The following is a 22,691-nucleotide window of genomic DNA, read 5'->3' on the forward strand; positions in this document are numbered from 1 at the left end:
AATGTGGGGTGCGTGTTGCAGCTGGTAGCATGCACTTGGGTTGTTCATCAGGAGAAACAAACAGACTCATTTATTTCACAACAGGCACTAAAACATGTACTGCCAAATGCACCTCCCAGGCATTCCTTTTGTTCTCAGGTTGGAAAGGCAGGACATGGTCCAGTGGCCAAGGATGCGTATAAGCCAGCTTCAAACCCTTGTGTCTTCAGGTCATTCAACCACAAACTCAAGTGTGACAAAGTTTAAAGATGTAATCTGAATACGCAGCTGAATCTCCACCCCGGTGCCCTCAGCTTCTGTCAATGGCAAAGAGGTGAAAAACCATTGAGGAGTCAAACTAGGAACATGAAAGCAGACAGGGTCATTCCACACTGGGCAAGTATAGAAGAACACTGGACAGGAGAACACGGTTAGACTTTGCATGGTCTATGGACATGGCCAAAGGGCTGGGTCTCCTTCAAGGACCAACCCCCTGTCTGGCAGAGCGAAAATCAGGAGCAACTCAGCTGGAGGTGCTGAGCTCTTCCAGCAGAGGGGGGCAGAACTCCACTCTACACTGTGGGAATTAAAATTAAAAACCTCTATAAAAGAGAAAAATCATCCTCATCATTGTTCATCCCTGCACTGCACACTCCCACAGCTTCAGCAATGCAAGATACGTGGTTGCTTTGCTGGAGGAGGTCTAAGGGCAAGGAGAAACAGAGCAATGAGGGACAACAGGAGGAGGCGTGGAGGACTGATGGTCAAGTTGAAGTGGAGCAAGATGGGTGGGATGAGCATACCATGCTAAGGGAGGTGGGCAAGGTAGATGAGCCTGGGGAACACCTGACAGTGTCAGATGAACTCAGAAGCTTTCCAGTTTTGCTGCAGAACCTTCTGGATTTTCTTTTTTTTCTTTTTTCTTTTTTTTTTTCCCTGACAGCTCCAGCTTAAAATCCCTAGAGATTCACTGGACCTACGCCTTCTTTTAGCAAAGAAATGCCTTATTAGTACTCCTAACTCCATCAGTAGGGAGTCACCTGGGACACATATAGCCCAGCAATGGATGAACTGCTTCAAACTAATGGAAACCCTCTCCAAAATCCAGGTGGGAACCATCCCTGTGTTTACTGGGGCACAAACCAAAATGCAGAGCTATTCAGAAATGTTCTTCCACTGGTGCAGAAGGAATGTGGGATCAGACACATAAAGAATTGATAAAAAGTCATTAATTCACTCTTGATAGTCCCTTCCCTTCCCTTCCCTTCCCTTCCCTTCCCTTCCCTTCCCTTCCCTTCCCTTCCCTTCCCTTCCCTTCCCTTCCCTTCCCTTCCCTTCCCTTCCCTTCCCTTCCCTTCCCTTCCCTTCCCTTCCCTTCCCTTCCCTTCCCTTCCCTTCCCTTCCCTTCCCTTCCCTTCCCTTCCCTTCCCTTCCCTTCCCTTCCCTTCCCTTCCCTTCCCTTCCCTTCCCTTCTTTATCATAGCTATGAGTCCCTTAATTTGCTTATTCAGAGCAATTAAAAATCTGGTGAAATTTACTTTCTCAGAGCATGACATTCACATATGTAATAAGTGTTCCCCCTTTTTTTTCCCTTTCACTCTTTTTTTTTTAATTTTTTTTTTTTTTTTTTTTTTTTAATCAAAGTGATTGCACTGGTCAGTCATGTAAATCATATTTATTGACTTCTCAGGCAGGCGTGTGTTTATGAATAGCCTAACTGCTCCCCTGGAGCCACTCTTTCCAGCAAAGCAATGTGTAATTAGGGAGGCTGTGAAACTTTCCTTATTGACACAATCAGCTCTAATGGCTCCACTTACCGTGTCAACACGATGCTCTGGTGAGCTCTGGACGCTCACTCTGACCATGCAGCTGGATGTTATCTTAGCCCTATTCCCACAGATACTACAGGTAGGCATTGGAGGCAGGTGACACGCTTTTTACAGCCAATATCTAATCACTAAAAATAGAAAGGAGGTTTGCTAGGTGCAAAATGGTGCTAATTTCGGCAAACTGCTTTAGCTGAAAAAGTGCAGGTGATAATTTTCTAAGGGACAACCATTTTCATTACTTTTTAGGCTACATTTCTGAACTGATCGTGTGGTGTCAATGCGTGTTTCCACCTTTCTCCTTGCAAACTTAATAACTTTTAACCTGCTAGCTGCATCACTCACAGAGGCTTCCAAAATCGCTAAATGCCTGTATGCTTTTGATAGGGAGTTGCTGAGCAGAGGACAGTTGTTCCATTGTTCCTGCATAGGCACAGACAGAATGTGATCATCTAACACTACTTGTAAAAGTATTCAAACAAAAGCCGTAAGCCCACAGAAAATCAGACTTTATTTAGTCCTGGAGCTTACAGAACCACTTGCCGGTATTTACTGCATGGGATTTATTTCATTTTTTTGTTTTGTTTTGTTTTTTCCTAAAGGAATAATATCATGACATTTAAAAAAAATAACGTGTTTGACTTTTTGTTTCTAAACAGCTCTACTTATAAACTGACTTCAAATTGAAAAACAAACAACAACAACAGAGAAAGGTAAGAAAACTCAAAGACAACAAAATAAAATTTTTCATGACTCAGACTCTTCTTTTTTTCAGCTCCAGTTTGATCCATTAAGTCCTTAGAAGGATTTCTCTTCTGACTTCAACTCACCCCATTTTGTGCAGTCCTGATCTGACCACTGAATTTACAAGGCCTCCATTATTTCTCTCTGCAAATAATATGTTCCATGTGCTTCTACATGTATGTTTTACTCTTCAGTGAGGCAGGATTTTCTGAACACTGTAGGAAGAGTAGGAATCCCTTCCTTAACCAAAATGAGGTCCTTTTCCCAAAAAGGTTGAGGAAAAATTCCTCTTTGTAACAAGGATTACAGAGCCTGTAATACACACACACAAAGGCTTAGAAACACAAAAGCTTAGAAGTGGAGGGTCTGAACTACTACAGGCTTTGACACCAGCACAAGCCAAGATTGTTACTTTAAGGCTGAGCTCAGCTTGGACAGTGATATATATCAGTGCAATCCTTCAAGTGGTTTGTGTTGGTGTTCACTTATAGCTTGCTCAGGAGTTAAGAGTCCATTTGAGATCATTTCAAAGCAGAAACAGAAGGAACAAGAACAACAGGAATTGGTGAGAGGCTCTGGGTGGTGAGACTGAACACGTTGTGATGTTTAAGGAGATGTAGACTAAGAAGATTGTGCTTGGGATTTTCATATCCCACCTTCTTAGGATCCCATCTATGCCCTACACACCTCATGTACTCAACTCCCTCCAAGTATTCCCACCACCCATGTTGTGGCTAACGAGGATATGACAACAGCACAAAAGAGACCTCAATGGAGTCAGGCACAGTAGATACCAAAAAGGCCTTCTTTTTCACCTTGGTTATTCAGGTACTCACTTCTTGCCTGAAAATCTGCTAAGATCTGAGTTCACCCCAAGGACTACCCTGTGTATAGGCACTTTTTGGGGTTAGCGTGGTTAGAACACCAGTATAACTTTGGCCAGCAACACCCAAGGTCTTGAAGACTATTAACACAATTCATTTGACGTGGTAGCTGGTGAGTATTACCTACATAATAAGCTTCTTCCCAACCACAGAGACAAGGCGTAGCTTTAACACAAGCCTGGAGAAAGATCTAACCCTTGTGTGATGTCATGGGATGACCTATGACTACCCATGCAGACATCATCATGGTGGGTAGGACTTGGCAGGCCTCAAGGTCTCACGTATATCCAGTTTGTTTATGTGTTCCATAACATGGTTCTCCTCCAAGAACAGATCCATATTCAAGCTATTTAGGCATTGAATGACATCTCCAAACAGTGAAAGACCAGTAGCTGTGTTTTCACGATCTACATGCCTATCAGTACCAGTGCCACTAGTATGGGGTATGATGTCCTTCTGGTTTTCCATGGGGAGTCAGATGTATAGAGTGGAGGAAGGGATTTATGAAATGATAAAGTGTAAAGGAGGGTAGAGGCAGAAAAAAATTGGCTGCAGACACCTTTTATTCCTGTAGGTCCCTTATTGAGATACCATATGCATTGCACACATCCACCATGTAAATCTTTCTCATTATATAGGTAGGGAAACTGAGGTATGAAGAGGAATATTTGTCAGTTTTAGAAACAGACAACAGTGTAGGATTTCCCAGGATAGTATCTCCATTACTACTCTGTGCTTTTGCTTCTCAGGTGTCATTTTCCTCCACAATAACTCTCACTTGTTTCTAATTTCACAGAATTTCTAGGTTGGAAGAGACCTCAAGATCATCGAGTCCAACCTCTAACCTAACGCTAACAGTCCCCACTAAACCATATCCCTAAGCTCTACATCTAAACGTCTTTTAAAGACCTCCAGGGATGGTGACTCCACCACCTCCCTGGGCAGCCTGTTCCAGTGTCTAACAACCCTTTCGGTAAAGAAATTCTTCCTAACATCTAACCTAAAACTCCCCTGGCGCAACTTAAGCCCATTCCCCCTTGTCCTGTCACCAGGCACGTGGGAGAACAGGCCATCCCCCACCTCACTACAGCCTCCTTTGAGGTATCTGTAGAGAGCAATAAGGTCACCCCTGAGCCTCCTCTTCTCCAGGCTGACCAAGCCCAGCTCCTTCAGCCGCTCCTCGTAGGACTTGTTCTCCAGGCCCCTCACCAGTTTCGTCGCCCTTCTCTGGACATGACCAAGGTTCCTAAATCTCCTTGGAATCAAGTAGAAACTGGGCCATAAAATGCCCTGTTCCAAAGTCTCTCATCTCTGAGGTCTTCTCTCCACAGAGACTTGCAGAAAAGCAAATCCAAACTGAGTTAAGGCACTGTGTATGAAATTGCTTGGCAGACTTTAAGCCCTGTAGCTTCAATCTTGTTCAGAATTAAGGTGACAAATGCAGTGTGGCTCACTTCCTTTTGGCTTTATCAGACAGGAAGGTCTGAAGGTGAATTAATCCTGGCTAAATTAACATTTCTTTTGATCCTTGTTAGGTTTGTCCAGAGCAAGCATTTAGGCCAGTTTATGCTATCCACCATAGAAGTTAAACTCAGTAGCTTTTCTGCACATCTCAGTACGGGCAAATGCTGCAGTGGGTCTGGTATTTCTCTGCCTTTCAGACCCATGAGGAGGGCATGGTTTCTGAGACTGGTCACATCCCATAGTCCTGCTCAGGCTGGTGGCCACTATGGTCACTGCAGGCAGCTGCCTCCAGCTTCGTGCCCTGAGCTGGGGGCCTCGGTCACTGGCAGTGGCATTCAAACCACCAAAGAAATCAATGCCACTCCATCCAGAAGTGATGAGGTGCCACATCAGACTGTGTGCAGACCTCCCTGGGCCATCCTGGAATGGAAAAATACAAAATGGAAGTGTTTTAAATTCATCTGTGGGAGCCCCCGTAACAGTTTCCTTCTTGCATAGATGGCTTCTTCCAGATTCCCTATCAAAGACAGTGCTGAAGGGACCTGAGGGCTGGAAATCTGCAAGGAAAAAAATGAGAAACAGGCGTCCAAGCTCAGCTAGAACCTTCCACCAGCAAACTCTGCTTCCAGATATGATGAACCCTGTCCTGAGAACCCCACTGAAATGAGTTCTCTTCATCTTTCCCAGCAACAGAGAGATCCATGGTTGTCTATCCACGACAAGAGCACCCAAATATGTGCAGGTTCTGCTTTGCATCTAGAGCACCATGCTCATTGCAAATGCCCTACAGAATCAACCTTTGATCAGCAAGCACACACAGACTGATGCAATTTTATGTGACGTATGTACAACCCAGGCACCTGGAATAGTAGACAGCTGTCATAAAAACCCAGCAAAACTGGGTTCCTGTAGGCCTTTTATATAAAACAACAGATTTGAACAGCTGGTAAATGTCATCTTGTAGAATATGTCACATATAATCTATCAAGATAATGCCTATTTTTTTTTTTTTCTGACAAATTTACACTTTTTTTTTTTTTTTTTTTTACCTTAAATCAAGCTCGACAAGAAGACTGTGCCCTTTCAACACCCTAATAGATGTGTCCTCCTGATCAAGCCAGATGACCTAATAGGAGACCACCAAGGGTCTCTGCAAGAGCATGCTGGCATAGTTTTTTTACCTGGAACCAGCCAAAAAAATGTGGATAATTGTCACCTGTATCAGCAGAAATCACTGTCTGGCAACCTTTCTAGCATGAGAACAGAGCTGTGCTTGCTGAAAACATGCAGTGTGAAACAAGGACTGGAAGAAACAAAACCAAACAGGAATAGTTTGCCTGGTAATTTTTTCCCCCATTTTACCTACCCGTCTCATCCAGAGATCTCTCTTCAGAGACTGGACATACTTAGTGCTTAATGTCCAAAACCAGCATCACACTGGGGTAAGGAGACCAGAAGCCAGGCTCATTGCCCATCCAGAAAAAAAATTGTTTCACCCAAAGGGCTCAATTTATCCCAGACCCTGCAATGTATTCAGGGTACAGAAAAACATCACCTTGTCTGGCCCTTTGCACACTGCCATGGCTTTGGGAGCTCACTGCTTTTGTGGAAGAGCCTTGCAAAATGACCCACAACTCATGAAGTCATTGCTTAGTCTCTATTTCCTCACAATTCTGATAATCAGAATCAATCGAGCGCTTTTTTTTTTTTTTTTTTTCCCTCCTACTCAGCCTTTTCTCTAATATTCAGAGTGCAAACTAGCCACTTGCCTGTAGTTTTACCTGGCTGCTGAAATCAAAATTCAATCACAGACTCCAAATCTGTTAAGCCAGAACATTTTCCATGGCATGAAAGAAGCTTAAAAAATAATAATAATAACACTTTTAACAATAATAAAATAAGGGAACCCTGTAAAGCTCAGCCCCCTGTCACGAGGGACTCATAAACATTCAGGTCTTGTTTCTATGACGCTGAGGCTCTACCTCTCAGAAGGTACACGGTGTCAATCAGGATTTTTGCTACTGGAAGCAGGGGCCCAAGTCTCTATGGAAACGAGACGGAGGTGCCGCTGCCTATGGAGAGGCGTTCTGCATAGATTCCCATCCTGACAGTTTACATTTGCTCAAGATATTAATACCACTGTAGTTCTAGAAAAGACAAAAAAAAAAAAAACATTTTAACTTCCCTGGACTGCAGCCCCTTGCTGCTGTTGTCCTGGCTGCCTTCTTCTCTCCCCTTTAACCTCATTCAAGGATCCCCTTTGATGGGTGCTATTTATTTACAACAGTGTTATAAATGACTAAATAAGCGACTCAGGTGGAAAATCAATCTGAGTTTCCCTCCATAGAGGATGTCAGGATATAATAGGGATTTGCAGCTTCCCAGGATGGATTTACAAATGAAGGTACAAGCAGGGGGAACAGAGCCCCCCACTGCAGCATACATTTTTGTGGGGGACATGATAAAGATTTCTACCTACTATAAGGAGCATTATATCATGACTGTATCTAACCCTGATTCCTCTGAAACTAAGCCCTACAATTGTCTCAGGAAAGTTATCTCAAGACCCTCCAGCACTTCATTTTGTGCATCCCCAGAAGAGCATCCCTCTCACAGCTCCTTCACAGCTGCTTTGCTTTCCTTGTCACCAACCAGACAGAAAACAAAGTGATCAGAACTGGTCCATGGGTGGGTGGTTTCCCTTTCTCTTTTGTTGCTCAATTACTTGTTCTTGGACTGAGGAAGGTGAAAAATCAGTGAGTTATTCATCTTGACTGCATCTGAGGAGCTGAAGGGACTGCTGGAAGTAGTTCAGGAGTTGTTCTGTGCCTGCCATTGTGGAGCCTGGGATCTGCAGTGAAGCTTGGCTGTGCACAGGGTTGAAAGATTGGAGATATATATTCAAATTATACAGCTCCCATACAGTAGAGCAGTAAATATGAGGGGGGTGACAGTGAAATGCCAAGTGGAGGCAGTAAGGGTCCAAGCACCAGACACCAGCTTACTAGATATAAAAAGCAGAGTGACATGGCTATGACAAACATTCAGTGAAGGTAGAGGAGACTGTCCCCTAGGAACCTCAGCTCAGGTCCTCACAGACTCAGTAAGTCCCTGTCTGAACTGCTTGCAAGTCACACAGGAGCTGCCAAATTGTGGGATAGTGTTTTAATGATTGTGCTGAGAATGGTTTTGGTTCTGACTCCGGCTACTGCCTGGAAAACATTGGGACCACTCATGGTCCATCTCCTGCTAAAGCCTGGCAAAGGCTTTCCATAGCTCATCCCATGCTATGAGAAGTAGCTGCCTACTTATTTGCTCTGTGATCTCTTGCAAGAGAAATTAGTGCCTGATGTTTTCCCCTAACACATTCAGAGGCATTACAGAGGAAGAGTGGGGACCTGCCTGGGGGATCACAGAGCCACAAAGAGCTGCAGGATCATACTGTCCACCTGCTTCAGGAAAATTTTATTGGTTGCCGTGTTGAAACTCGCAGATCACGTTCTACATTTTTAAAGCTTTTTTTTACTAGCGGATGCCTCACGCTTTCTCCAAGCAACAGCCTCCATGGGACTGTAGCTTGCTGCCAGAATATCTGGCAGCATCAGCTCTGGCTTTGGACAGTACTTGACCATCCCCTGCAAGTAAATCCCTCTGTTGCAATGCCTAATGTCCCTCTAGAGATAAAAATGGACCTCAGAGAGTAAGCTTTTACCTTTCTAAGGCTAAATTTCACTGAGAGTATTACAACATTGCAGAGGAACTCCACCGACGAAACTTCCCCAGCTTCCAGCTGCATCTGTTCTCTGCATAATTCAAGAATATTTTTCTTTCCATACCTTTGTGGGAGTTTTTTTTTTTGTTTTGTTTTGTTTTGTTTTGTTTTGTTTTTTCCAAACACTGAAGCTGGGTTTTCACTGAACAATGCAGCTGGAAGACATCTGTTCGGGATGAGCTCAAATGTTCGCAAGGGAATTATCCATACCCCAGGACACTCAAAAAAAGATAGAGGCCAACTCATCCCTCAGGCAGGACACTGCTGGGAGTGCAAGGAACATGAATGGGTTGAAGAGCTAATCAGATCTGAGTGCTTCCATGGCTGCTGTTGCTATGAGACTGCTTCGTTGGCATCTGCAGGATGAGTACTCCCCTACCATTAACTTCTTTAGAAATTAGGCTCTCAGGTACTAAGTGATGAGAAAGAAAGATAGAGCCAGGTTTTAAGGAAAATACCCATATAGACTCACGCAAGCAAACAAGCCTGAAGCTCTTTTCACTTTCTGGTGATTAAGTGGTGTTTTCCACACAGGTGCTGTTGTCATGTGATGGAGTCCCTGAGTAAAGAAACAGTGAAAATGATGAAAAAAGGTGTTGAACCACTCTCTTTCTTCTTCATGCAATAAATACATAGGTCAGTAGCTGAGCTAATTGCATCCTGATGGAGCCCATGACTTTCTCACTCTTCCCTACTCTTCTCAGCCCTGATCTACACTGGGGCTAAGGAAGATGAAAGGTAGCTGCACATTCACTCTCTGCCCCAGTGGACTTCAGGACCATACAAACATCAATAAAAAGATTCACACTGTGTGAAAAAAAGCTTTGCCCAAGTCTCTGCTTCTTCAGACCTCTACAGAAGAGGTGATTACACATCTGCTGTAGGTATTGGATGGACTATAACCACTCATGACTCAGTAGAGATTAGTATAGGTATGGCTGTGCCAACTACAGGAGATGAATCAACATTATTATAAAGAAATTACTTAGCTGTACAGACCTGGAATTGCACCTCAAGGGACTTTCAGACCTTAAAAAACCTATTTTTGTAAGACATTTTCCCAAAATTTACTTAAAGGTCTAATGAAAATATGTTTGGATTTTTTTTTTTAAATGGTTTTGTCATGGCAAACACTAATAGTATCAGCAGTGTGTGAGAACATGGCATTTGAGGACCTTCTTTGAGCAACCTGGTCTAGTGGAACATGTCCTTGCCTACGTTGGGGGGATGGACCTGGATGATCTTTAAGATCCTTTCCAATGCAAACCATTCTATGAGTCTATGATTTTATGACCTAGAACAGACACCAGTTCTGGGACTCAGTATGGTTCTAGGAAGGAATCAGTTCTCAGTGATCTCAAAAAAAATGTCACTGCAGTCATTTGGAGACAGTTTCTGCAAAGGCCTTTAAGCAGAATTCATCTTGGGACCTGTCTACTTTTAGCTCCCACCCCAAGACTGTGTGAGGCAAACCTTCTGGGTAACCAAAAACCAGGACTGGGGGAATGGCCCCATCTTGCACAGAGGGTGGGAATAGAGGTAAGCCATCATTCTCTCCAGCCTGCAGATCACTCCTCCCTCTCCATTTTCTGCATGCAATATGTAGTAAGGGTCCTGGCCCTGGAGTCCACTGGGTTACTTTTCCTATTCTACTGCTGTTACTAGTCTCCAGGCTAAATCAAAAATCTCCTACAAAAGCATCTCTCTTGGTTACTGTTTTATTTCCCAGATTTTTTTTTTCTCCACTTATCTGCAGTGACTTGCTGAGCATTTTAAAACTTCTCTCACAAGTGAGTCCAAAACCACACTTGGAACAGGGTGTTTTTGACCCTCTAATGTCTACATTTTTATTTCTTTGGCTTTGGTTTTTTTTCAAGAGAAAAGAATGTATTATTCTACAGCCTTAGCCTGCCTGGTTTCCTAGTTTTAATCAAACACATCTATTCTTTCACCTCTGATTCTCAGCAACAGTGGCCTAATTTGGATTTTACCCTTGTTGGGTAATGACATAGTAAAAGCACTTTCCTATTATTCGTCTGTTTCTATCCCCTATCATTAATGCTGTCATAATGACTCAGTTCTGGACAAGGATTTTTCTCTGAAAACCCCAGGTTCCACCCCCTGTCCCTGAACTGCTGAGCTGCCTGTTTCTCCTGATGTGAGATTCTGCTTTGTTGATCTGCTAATCACACTCCTTTCCTGGCATGGATCCACTGGGATGGTTCCTGAGCTGACTTTCAATATGCTAGCTTTTCCGAGAATTTGTCTTGACTTAATTTGTTTTGATTGTCCATGGGTAATTAGGGCAATGCCCCCAAATGCAATTTCACAGCAGTGCACCTTCAACATGTGCTGGACACTAGGATGTGTTTATTTCCTCTGATGCATACACCTTAAGAAGCATAGGTGAGGAAAGGGTACCAGACAACATCTCCCTGCAGCTGAGATCTTTAATATGTTGACTACAAGCACCTGGTGATAGGGGTTGCACCATAGTGATAGGGGTTGCACCATAATCGTAGGGGTTGCAACAGTCTCAGCTGTAGCAAAGGCATAAGGTGGGCAGGCCAACGGGTGCTGGGTGGCTCCACAAAGCCACACTCAGAAACTCCTGGTGGTTTGTTTCCTTTCAGGTTTGGGTATTTAAATTATTAATCAGGCCCCATGCCACTTTAGCTCTGCTGGTAGTGAGGGGATATAAAGATAATTCCTGTTGGGCTGACAGTTAGGCTGTACTTGAACAACTGCATCTAGCAAGAGGACTACTGGTTTCTCTCCCCTCTGCCTACGTGGAGAGTAACAGACAATGATAGTTCAAGAACTCATAAAGAAGAGGCTGATATTTCTTGAGAAGTTAACAACCTAATGTAAAATTAGTCATCTATGTTTCCTCATTGAACTACAGAGAGAGAAAAGCATCTCTAAAGGGCTCTTTCTCCCATCTCATGGTACTGCCTAAAGGACTTTTGAAAGGCATCAGCTAAATTCAGCAGCTAAACTTGGGTGACAGAAATCCCATTCCTAGAGTTGTTTGCTGTTCAAGCTTCTCTTGCGTTTTCTCCTACCTTCAGCTTTTCAGACAGTAAGCTTCTGCATGTGTGTATATATATAGATACGTATGCAGCACCTCCAATATATATATTCTTTATATATATACATATATCACATAAATACATGATATTGGTTGGTAGGAGACTTCTATTTTCAGCAGGCCTCCACGTATATCTCTAATATATATAACGATACCTTGTGTTTTTATAGCTTTTATGACTTCATGGGCTTTCAATAGGAATAGAGCCTTGCTAGGAGGCTCTTTAGTCTTTGGCTCAACTAGTTCAGATATCACAATTCAAGCAAAGAAGTTATATACAAGTTATATGTGGCATGTGAACAGGAGACAGTTCAAGATGTTGCACCGTGCATACCTAATATCCAGACCTGGCTATAGAAGATGACAAAATGGAGGGTGATTGCAAGCATCTCATCCTCAATCTGTGCAAAACCCAGTGTGAATAGATGTTCTTCTTCTCAGTTAAAACCAATACAGTCATAGCTACAGCATAACAAACCTGTAGTTCTGTCAGGGATTAAAAATTTCCTGGGATAGTCTGAAACTCTCCTCCACATCCCTTTAAAACATCCCAGCCCAGTTCTCCTGCTTGCACTTTTGCAGGTTACTAATAAAACCTTTCTGAATATCATTGCAGGCTGCAGGCTTCCCATTTTGTCTCTGAGGCATTCTATGCTGCAGGGGGCTTTTATTTGTCTGTTCCTTTGAAGCTCACCGTCTGCTGCCTGTTCCCATCTCGCTCTGCTCTCTCCGCCTGACATATGTGAAGCTTGAATACTTTCCCTCACAGATACTGCCTGCTTACTGCAGTCTTTAAAAATAAATCAAGCTAGGCAATAGTCATGATTAATGGCCTCATGCAAAGACAGAGCATCAGTCAGTAATCTATTACCCAGCTTGTCTGTGGTACCCAGTACTGTGGCTGAACCCCCCTTACAATTCTCCTGCCTTTTTTTTGCTTTTCTTTCTCATATGGATCTAGAAGTCTATCAATACACTCTAAAAACTTCCCTCCCTCCCCCTGGGACAGATGGAGCTTATCAAAATGATAAAGGAGAAAATAGACAACATTAATTCAGCTGTGTTAATGAAAAAAACATCTCTGGATTTAATTGCATATATGCATGTGGAATAGGGCAAGCAGGAGAGGAAAAGGATACATGGAAGACCAGGATGCCTTTTCTTGGAGGGGAAAAAGAGGTTCTTACTCCAGTCCTAGAAACCATATTTGCTGTCCCTCTTCCCTTCAGGACTGTTCAACAAAAAGAATAAATCTCAGGGAAGCAAGAACCTATCAGGGAGAGCACCATGGATGTCCACAAGTTGGGCAAGTCCAAACAAAAAACTTCAGAGCAGCAAAAAGAGCAGTGCAGGAAGAAAAGGAGGTCCTCCTAGCTGCAGAGGGAACAGGCAAATCTCCTCTGAGCATGAGGATGCCTATGGATGACTGCAGGAGGAGCTGAGCCGAGTTCCTCAGGGGGTCCTCTCCTTCGCCAGCTCTGCTGCAGTGTTGCTTTCGGACCTTTGGCAAACCATTTAATTTCCCAGGTCTCCATTTCCTGCCTCATCTCTTCTATTCAGATGGCTCTGTAGGGCAGAAAGGATCTTTTAATTACAAATCTTCCAATCCAGGAGAGCCCTGATTTTGTGCTGAGCTATGGAAGGCACTGCAATAACAGCAATGACATCTCCTTCTGTAAGGCGAAGGACAATCGCAGACAGCACAGATGGCTGAATTGTATCATAGCAAAATCTGAGGAAAAGCCCTGGCTGTAAAAAGCAACAAAAAGAAGCAGGTTTGCTGTCCTTGAGTATGACCCAGAATCATTCAACTTTGCACCACAAGCTGGCTTTTTTTGTGCAGCTTTATCCGCCAGTATCTAGTTCAAAGGAATAATTGCTGACCTGGGGCTTGTAAGGGAAAGCCCTGGGCCCTTGGCTGAGCATGTATTAGTTCCAGTGCTTTTCACCTACAAAGCGTGCTGGAATGAAAAGGCAAAAAGGAAGAGAAGGGGAGAAAATAAACAAAAAACAGACTTAGACTTTATTGGAGGTGCTTACGGAGGTTACCCAGAAACAGCAAAATGACTTTCCAGTGAGTAAACAGGCTAGCAGAAACCAAACAGCTCAGTGCACAAGACTTAAAGAACTCCTGCAGTTTTTAAGGTGATTTTTGGGAAGAGGAGAAAATAGTTAAGAAAAATTACTTGTTTTGTCTCTCCTTCCCACTCATACCCTCTGGAGAATAAAATTGCAACATAAATGCATACCAGAGCCTTGCTGTCTCTGATTCTGACTGCAGATCTGGATTAAGATGGAAAAAAATTATCTATATATAGATATATACGTAGATATACATGTATAGATGTTTTTCTTTGTTCATACAAGATAGCCAGACTCAGATGGCTATTAGAATTAATTAAACACTAAGAGATGTTTTGCAAAAGGTTTTTCTATCTAATGGGTAGGCAGAAAGAAGGGCACCGAAGCTCTGTAATTAAGCAGTAGCCAAGAGGTACAAATTCATTTGTTGTTAGTCAAAATATTCTTTTTGTCTGAATCTTAAATCAAAATTGAGTCTAGCTGTTGTTGCTTCTCCTTTCATTTTCTGAGTTTTACACAGCATTAGATATGCATTCGCTTTCAGCTCCTTTTAGGAAGATCTTCCACAGCGCATAGTAAAAAGGCACTTCAAGTTAAATAACAGTATTTGAAGAAAATTGATATTCACATTTAAGCAAATGAATCTTTTATTATTATCATTATTTAACAAATTGTATAAAAAGATGTTTAAGAGTGAAGTCTGTATTTAAAAAAAAAAAAAAAAAGTGTGAGAATATGGCCCTGGGATCTCCAGCATGTGGTTTTCTTGAGGGGGAAGCACAGTCAACATGTAAGTGCACTGATGAGATAAATGTGAACAGGAATAGTACACTATGTTCCAGGCTCGATATAGACATTCTCAAGGAAACAACAAAAAAAAAAATACATGTTGTGCTAATAATTTGTATGTCAGTACCCAACACACACTTCCAGCTGGCATCTTATGCATATGGAAAGATAAGGTCTGTTTGGTAAAAGGAAAATCGGTACAGCAAATTATTATTATTGCAGCCTTCATAAATTTGTCAGGCCTCAGAAGAAAACAAAAATAACAGTGTGAACTCTATTTCCAACCTGAATTTCAGATTTCCCCTCCTAAAAAATTGTTTGGTTGTTTTTGTCTGCCAAATAATATTCTATCACTTTATGCCTATGGTAACTAGTAAACTTTCTCAAAGATTAATTTTGTTTACAGCTCAGTTATAAAACTGGATTTGATTTTAGGTTATGTGATGTTATCTCACTGTAAATAGCTCTTCACATAAGAATTTTTACCCCATGTTGAGGAATTAATGGGAGCTGAGCTGGCAGTTACATACGAGAGTCCCTTCCTTGCAAAAAAGTATTTTGTGTTGAGTGGGGAGCCAACTTATTTGTCATCCATAACCTTCTTGACAGGTAGGTGCAGTACAACAAAATATCCGAGGTATTTCAAATGGTATTAGACAACTGAATGAACTGTTTGCTCTCCACAAATTGTAACAGAAATTTTAAGTATGAAAATATACAGCCAAAGATCCCCTCAGCTGTAAAATCCAATAAAAGTAAATTTGTTCACTGTAAGGCTGAATCAGGGTGTTGGTGAAATGTTATAACAAATAAACAAACAAAAAAAAAGACAACAAAAACAAGAGAATAAGTGGACCTGACTTTAATGAAAGAAGAGGTGGATTTTACTCATCTGCACTAGACGAGGTCTTGGCAAAGTGCAGGGTCATTTTGAAATGGTTCATTCAAAACGTCTTTACAGATCATAGGCTTCATATCTGAGCCCACCATTTCTATGCAGCCTGAAGAGACTGCAAAGCTAGAAAACACTTGCTGACTTCATAACAGCCTCTCCTAACTTTTGCAAACTCTGGCCTGACCTACTTCACGATACAGGTTATTAAATTCTCCCAACAATTCTTATATCTACTCAACAGAGAGCTCTCCTGTAACAATATATCCTGTGAAATGCTCCTAGCTTTTTCAGAAAGACCTGAGCTGATAGAAAAGGCAGTCTATTCTCATGGTTATTTATCCTAATAACCTATGTCTGTGCGGTATTTTTAGTCTGCTTGTATCTATGCTCCGCTTCCAGGTCCTGGATTTAGATCCAAGTTTATGCTACAGAGGAAAGATCTCCCACCCCACTGAGCTATACTAACACCCTCTGTTCCCTACAGGACCCATCTTCTTTAAGTCCAGTCTAGGTATTAAGTATTGCCAATGACTTTTGGCCAGTTAAAATGAAGACTTACTGGGACAACCTATTGATTGCATAGAACATTTAAGTCTCATTGAAAGTGTTTAGCAGGAATTGTACTTGGTTAGAGTGGACTTAGTTTTGTGCATCCTATTTGTAATGGGGGAACACCAAAGAGTGAAAAAGGATGTCACTCCCGAGCTGTATCCTTACCACAATAAATGGGATGTGAAGGAGGCTCTTTGAGATGTTTCACAGACATCTGAGTGTGGCTTGATGCTCTCTGAACTTTGCTTTTTAATTGCATAATGCAATCACTGTCAGCCGTGGGCACCCCAGGTGTGCTCAGCTGAAACACAGCTCTTCCCCAGAGCCGCTCGCCTCCATAATAGCCCTGCCACCTCTCATTAGCAGTTTCCCCATGGTAATCCAAAGAGACATCACCATTCCGGTGCAGCCCAGCGTGGGTCATTTCCATGAAACAGCAGAATTCATTACGAATGAGCACCAGAGAAATCTGCGGCAGGCAGAAGATAGAGAAGTAAATGGGGAGAGACTTTAGAGCACACCTCATGCATCTATAATACAATTACTTGCCAAAGGGAATGACAGCTTTGATGTGATTTTTTTTTTTTATTTTTTTTTTTCTACAGTAAGTCCCGGAATCTAAGCACAGAACAGCACCTTCCATAGGCTCTGAAATGAAGATGAAAGGGAATTGCAGCTCATCGACTGATTTGCAAAGAGGTAGGACTCAGCACTGTGCTTTGACACTTTTCTGGACTCTTCAGACTGAAAGCATACTTTTGAAAAGGGCAGGAAGAGACAGCAAGCCATAGCTGCTTGTGGGGGAGGTAATTCTCTTCCACTTATAGCCAACTCTGAGCACAGATTGCATGCGGTGCTATTAAGAAGTGATAAGGAAAGCGAAAAATTATTTATGTATATAATCTAAGTAGTCCTGTGGATAATTCTGTATTCTTTAAACTTACATATTGAAGAGCCTCAAGGAGCTCTTTCCTGCTCAAAGGATCCAAAATTAGCTAGGCTAATCAGGGCAAACCAATAAAAAAGACATGTAAAAAAATTAAAATTCTTCCCCTCTACTTCAATAGGCTCTCATCATCCCACACTGTCCTCATACAAAGACTTATCCCCAGTTCTGATTCCCTTGCACTAGAGAAGATACTTTTGTGCCTGTTTTGGTACATAATAAAGCTCTGGGCTGCTGTGATGTTAGAGGTGGTAAGCATGTGGCTGGGACAGTGGATTTCTTCTTAGGCAGCAAGCGAGTGCCTGGGGATATTTGAAAATGTCTTTGTGGCCTGGAAAGGGACCCATTTGCCAAGCAGTTCTGAAAAGGACTTATCAGAAAGGAACATCCCAGGCAGTTAACATAGCCATTTCTCTTCAAAATGTGCCACTTGAATGCAATAAAAGGGAGCCCCAGCCTTATCAGCAAGGCGAGGGGATTGCCCAGGTGTTAGCAGTGCTTGCTGCCCACGCCAAGCTCTGGCTAAAAGCCCCAGCAGGCATTTAGCAATTCTCTCTCCCAGCCATCCTGCCCAAGACCAGCATCAATTTGCTAGCCCCAATTTGTGCTTTGGAAAGCTAATGCTCTGAGCTTGTTTTGAGATGCTCGGATAGAAAAGACTTCCTGGGAAGAAGAAAGGCAGCCTTGGAAGAATTTAGTACCTTGGGAACAGGCAGCAAAACAGTCATCTGCCACTTATTCACTGTATGGCCCACCACAAATGCTGTTACACACAATTTTACCACTTGTGAAAGGATCTGAATATGTGATTCATCTCTAATACATGTAAAGAAATGCATTGTGGACATCTACTGCTGAGCCCCCTTCGTAGAGGGAGAAAAACAGGCATTTTAAAACATGATTCATCCCTCGTTATTTAGCTGGCTACTTCAGGACGGGAGGAATTACCCTCTGGAAATGGCTGTTGATTGCAGAGGGAATTCAGGGTGACAGTCACAGATGGCTATGTCTGGCTGATGAGTCCCTCCTAAACTGCCTCGATATGTGTGTACACAGAGCCCAGCGCAATGGGGCCCCAGCCAGAGCGAAGTGCTGCTCCTATATCCACCATAATAAAGAGGAGCTGCTGCTGGGTGCAAGCTGTGTGTTTGGCTTCTCCGTGTGGCAGCCTGGTACCTCCACGCCATGGCTGTTCCTGCGTGCCTTCTCCTTGTTTACCACTAGAACAGCCCTCAAAAAAAAAAAAAAAAAAAAAAAAGCCTGGGAGAATGTGCAATATGAAGTGCCCAGGGAATATGGGTGTAGAGGTTGCATTGAACGTGTTTGTTAGGGCTTTGCTGAAATTTCATGGGGCAGGTGTGCAACACCACATGCTGTCTCTGAAGGTTCATGTCCATGGCAAATATAAGCTGACAGTATGTTCCTGAGTGCAAGGATCTTGTCCAGTGGCAAGAAATAATCACAGAATCATCTAGCTTGGAAAAGACCTTCAAAATCTTCAACCATCAACCTGATGTACTGAGTCCTGTCACTAAACTTTGTCCATCAGAGCCACAAGAAGATGCTTTTCTGAGGATCTAAGTCTGTTAGAAGCAGCAGGCTCCTACCTCCCTGGTTTTGTGTGATTTGAGGACTTGTTGACGGCTCTGCCCCAAGTTTTTGCTTTGACATAGAGGAGTGCACTCGTCTGTGGGATCCATTTTTACAGGACCTTGGTGTAAAGAGCAGCCCTGAGCAAGCACATGTGCATGGGCTGTGCTAACAACACGTATTGCCAGCTACCACTGTATGAGGGCAACTTCTCCTGCACAGGAGATGACACAGACATTTGTTGCTGGCTTGTTTCAGCTCCATCCTTCCTACGTGGGCTCGCTCCATGAACCAGACAATAACCTCTGTCTTTTGCTTACTCATTCCTTTGAAAGTCCTCATCTGACTACTATTTATTTACAAGCAGCTGTGTTTTTTAACTGCAACGCTAACATTACCTCTCTGTAGAGCTCTGGGATTCGCTTTGTGGCATGCAGAAGTGTTATTCTCCATGCCAAGTCATGCCACTTCAGCTCTCCCTCCACTCCCACATTGGGGTTCTTCCAGTTGCAATCAGTCCCATGCTTGGGCTGGTGTAAATGTGGATTGGGTTTTATTAAATGAGTCTCTCTCAACCTCTTATCACCACTCCTGACACACTGCTTATGAATATGCATATGTTCGGTGACTGCTCACAAACTGTAAGGCAGGGCTACAGTGCCAGTCAGCAGCTGCTACCAAGCTGGATTTCAGCCTTCATCTATAATTACACCAAGAGAAGGGTTTTGCCAGAACAACCCTCCTTCATAAGTTAGGATGTTTCTGATTTTTCAGTTGTAAAATAGGATTTCACTTATTGTCACCAGTGACAATATTTCAGGTTTAATATCACTCCTCTTACAAGGTGCCTGTTGTATCCCATCCATGACAGCAATAATATCCCAAAATATACACTGTGCAGCAAGTGACAGGGCAGCTGTCTGCAATGAAATAAAACAATAAGCAGGGGGTTGTAGTTCTGCTGGGCCAAATCGATCAGCAATATGCCTGCTATTCCCTACATCCACAGATGATCAGATTTAAAACCAGACGAAAGACAAATTCACTCAGCCTTTCGGTTGTTAAAACTGGAGGATTCAATACAAGGTCTACATCCCAAGTCTAGAGTGCTTCCACAAAATCGTATCAGTCACTTATTCTAAGTGATAGCACATGGGGAAAAGCGACAGCTACTTCTGTTTCTGCTGCCTTGGATGTCAGAGTAGAAGGACCAGCTATCCAACTAGAATAACTGGGGATTAGCTTTGAGTTCTTGGACTCTAGACCTTGCATTTCTGTACTGAGACCTGAAGAGGTTCAGCTCTTTTCTGCTGTCATATTCTTAACCGTATCATTTGATTTCTGTATTCTAGCTTGTGCCCTTCTTTCTTTGTTTGCTACCTGTAAGAAAAGGGACAGAATCTTCCCCTTGCCTTTTTTTTTTTTTCTTTTTCCTTTTTCTCTTACGAATTCTCTCAAAAATATTTACAAGACTCAAACTGAAATAAAAAATCCAACAAGTCTAAACTTGTGGTTTTCTTTTGCTTTCCTTCCACAGATAATTGGTTATTACCTCAGGAATCATGATCAGGAGAATTTTGGATTTCCAAAAACCTTCTCTATCTTTAGAAACTGGAACAACAAACAGCTGACGTTTGATTCAGGTTTCTTTCTGTTGACCTAATCAGAGAATCGACTTAAACATCTTCCTATCAGAAAGGATGCATGAGAAGCACTTTGGCTTCAATAAAACAGTGGCTTTCACAGAATCACAGAATTGTTTTGGGAGCTGCAAAAGCTGTCCAGGAGAGCACTGGCAAACTTGAATCCCTTTCTCTGCATTCTACAAAGCTCAATTTTCCTATACAGCCAACTGCATACAGTAAGGACTGGAGTCAAATGGTTTCCCATGGGGTGCCTCTCTTTGCTGATAGAGTAGGGATTCAAGGTCTGGCCTCTCTGTTTAGCAGGCTATCTGACTCATTCCTCAGCCTCAGACTTTAGATGCACTTGTAGGCTCTTGCAAGTTTATTAGCCATTTGCAGAAAGTAGTCCGAGTAGAGTTTTAAATATTAAGTACATTAAATTCTGGTGGGAAACATGAGATCAGCAAATCTGAATAATAAAACTCTATGTGTATTTAGAAGCAGAATTCACAGCATGGGTAGAAAAGCCCTGGTCAGACCTATTCTTGTTGGACTGCTTCAGCTAAAAGTCCATTTCAGTTCAGACTGTACACAATGCTATGCTCATCTATGAGTGATTTATTCTCCTTTACAAATGACTGAGCCGAAACCTTTGGCAATAGACAAGAGTTGGAAATGGCTTAAAATGATGAGTGAAATGACTGAGGTAATTTCATGCCTAGTTTGATGACGGGCCATCAGGTGCACTATGATGATCACTTCATCATAGTGTAATGGCCAAAATCTGACTGAGCCCTGGTACCCAACTCTATGTGCACTATGAGTCAGACCCAGGTATGAAGTACAATATAATAGCTTAAGCCAAAATTCAAGGTGTTTTGGTTGAGGTGAACATTATAAAATGACACGCCAACTCAGCTGATGGATGGTAGCTCAGTAATGCCTTGGATGACATACCTCTACAATTGATTTTAATGACCAAGAGCATCCTAGAGGATGCCATATATTATTCCAGGGCACTTCCCTTGATGTCCTGTTTTTTTATGGATCCCTTTTCACTGGAATTCACCTTTGAGGATACATTTCTGGCATCTTCTTGTCAGTTTTGTAGAGAGCTATTTAATTTTGCATTGCTAGTAAACAAGCAGAGACAAGACTTTCAGACAATGCTGTCTGCCATCATTTCAGTGTTTCAGAACCACCCTTGATCTCCTTGTCTTTTGCTCCTAAAGATCTGATCTATGTTTCATTTAATATTTAACAAAGATTCACCCAGCTTCATGCTACCTACTGTCAGATGAAAGTCAGCTTGGACCCACCAATCACTCCAGCCTTGCCTTACATTGCTTTGCTGTTTCATCTCTCCCTTCCTGCCCTGACAACTTTCTTTCCATGCCATGCTACAGTGCCATGTCTGATACCAGTGAACATTTCGTCTCACCTCAGAGCATATCTGGCTAGACTGTTTTCCTTTTCAGCCTTCAAGAGATTTCATGTTGCTCACTGTTCATTTTATCTTTCTTGTTTGTTAGCAGCTGACTTTTGCCAGAGAGAACTGGTTTGTGGTCAAGTTTACTGCTGCCCTTTGCACAGTGGTATTTCACTTTCTGGGTGGGAGCAAAGGCTGTACGAGAACTTGAAGAAATTTCCTTTGTGTTCATTGCTATAAAGAGGGTAGAGATCAATATACCAATTAGCCTCATTTCAGTGTTATCCACGGCACTGGTGTAAGGAACACATAAGTCTGTATGTGCCTGGGCCTGAACAGTGGACACCATTCCAGAGCTAAAACATATTTTTCTAGCCTAAGCTACAAACAAACAAAAAAAAAACAACACATAGCTATTGACTTCCAGGAGTGTATTACCCCCTTGGTAAGAGTTGCAGTACTAATCAGAATTGCAACAAGAGTTTGTACATGCCGCATCATTCGCTGTGTAAGCATCTGTTCTTAGTCCTTGAAGAGTCAATACTGAGCTAATTTTTGCTAATCTGCTAATATTTGCTTTGTGGTTTATTCCTATGAGGTTTATCATGTCTTCCCTTCTCCCCCAGTGGCTGGGGTTACCTGGTGTGGCTGTGCAGAGATGTGAGCTTCTGTTCCCAGAGAATGTCTTTGCCAAAGACAAGGCAAAGTGAACAATTTTCTCAGCTTTTCTGGAATGAGATTTATGTCATCTTTAAAATATTTACATGGCATTCATAGATACAAGGGGACAAAAGACCCTGCTGCTAACTTCACCCTCATCCTTGCCCCACTTTCCACTGACCATTCATTTGTAATTAGTCTTAATCCACCCTCTCAGCCTCTGATCCTCGTTAGCCTAAGCAGTAACATCAGCACATTTCTTTGGTTTCATTTCTCTTACCAGTTTACATCTTAAAAAAATAAAAATAGAGAGGAAAACATGATTTTCAAAAGTAGGTTGTTCACTCTGTGAGCTGAGGTCTG

The 22,691-nt window shown here is 42.5% G+C and overlaps 1 long non-coding RNA gene across 1 annotated transcript; it reads left to right on the forward strand.

Annotated features, from left to right (window-relative positions):
* Positions 1–16,431: 16,431 nt before the first annotated feature.
* LOC110352062 (uncharacterized) lies at positions 16,432–21,050 on the forward strand. Its single transcript, XR_002400415.4, has 3 exons — positions 16,432–16,571; positions 16,684–16,777; positions 20,152–21,050. It is a non-coding gene; the product is annotated as an uncharacterized lncRNA (long non-coding RNA).
* Positions 21,051–22,691: the final 1,641 nt, after the last annotated feature.

This window comes from Anas platyrhynchos, chromosome 2 (assembly GCF_047663525.1).
Source record: "Anas platyrhynchos isolate ZD024472 breed Pekin duck chromosome 2, IASCAAS_PekinDuck_T2T, whole genome shotgun sequence".
In the NCBI taxonomy this organism is placed as follows: domain Eukaryota; kingdom Metazoa; phylum Chordata; class Aves; order Anseriformes; family Anatidae; genus Anas; species Anas platyrhynchos.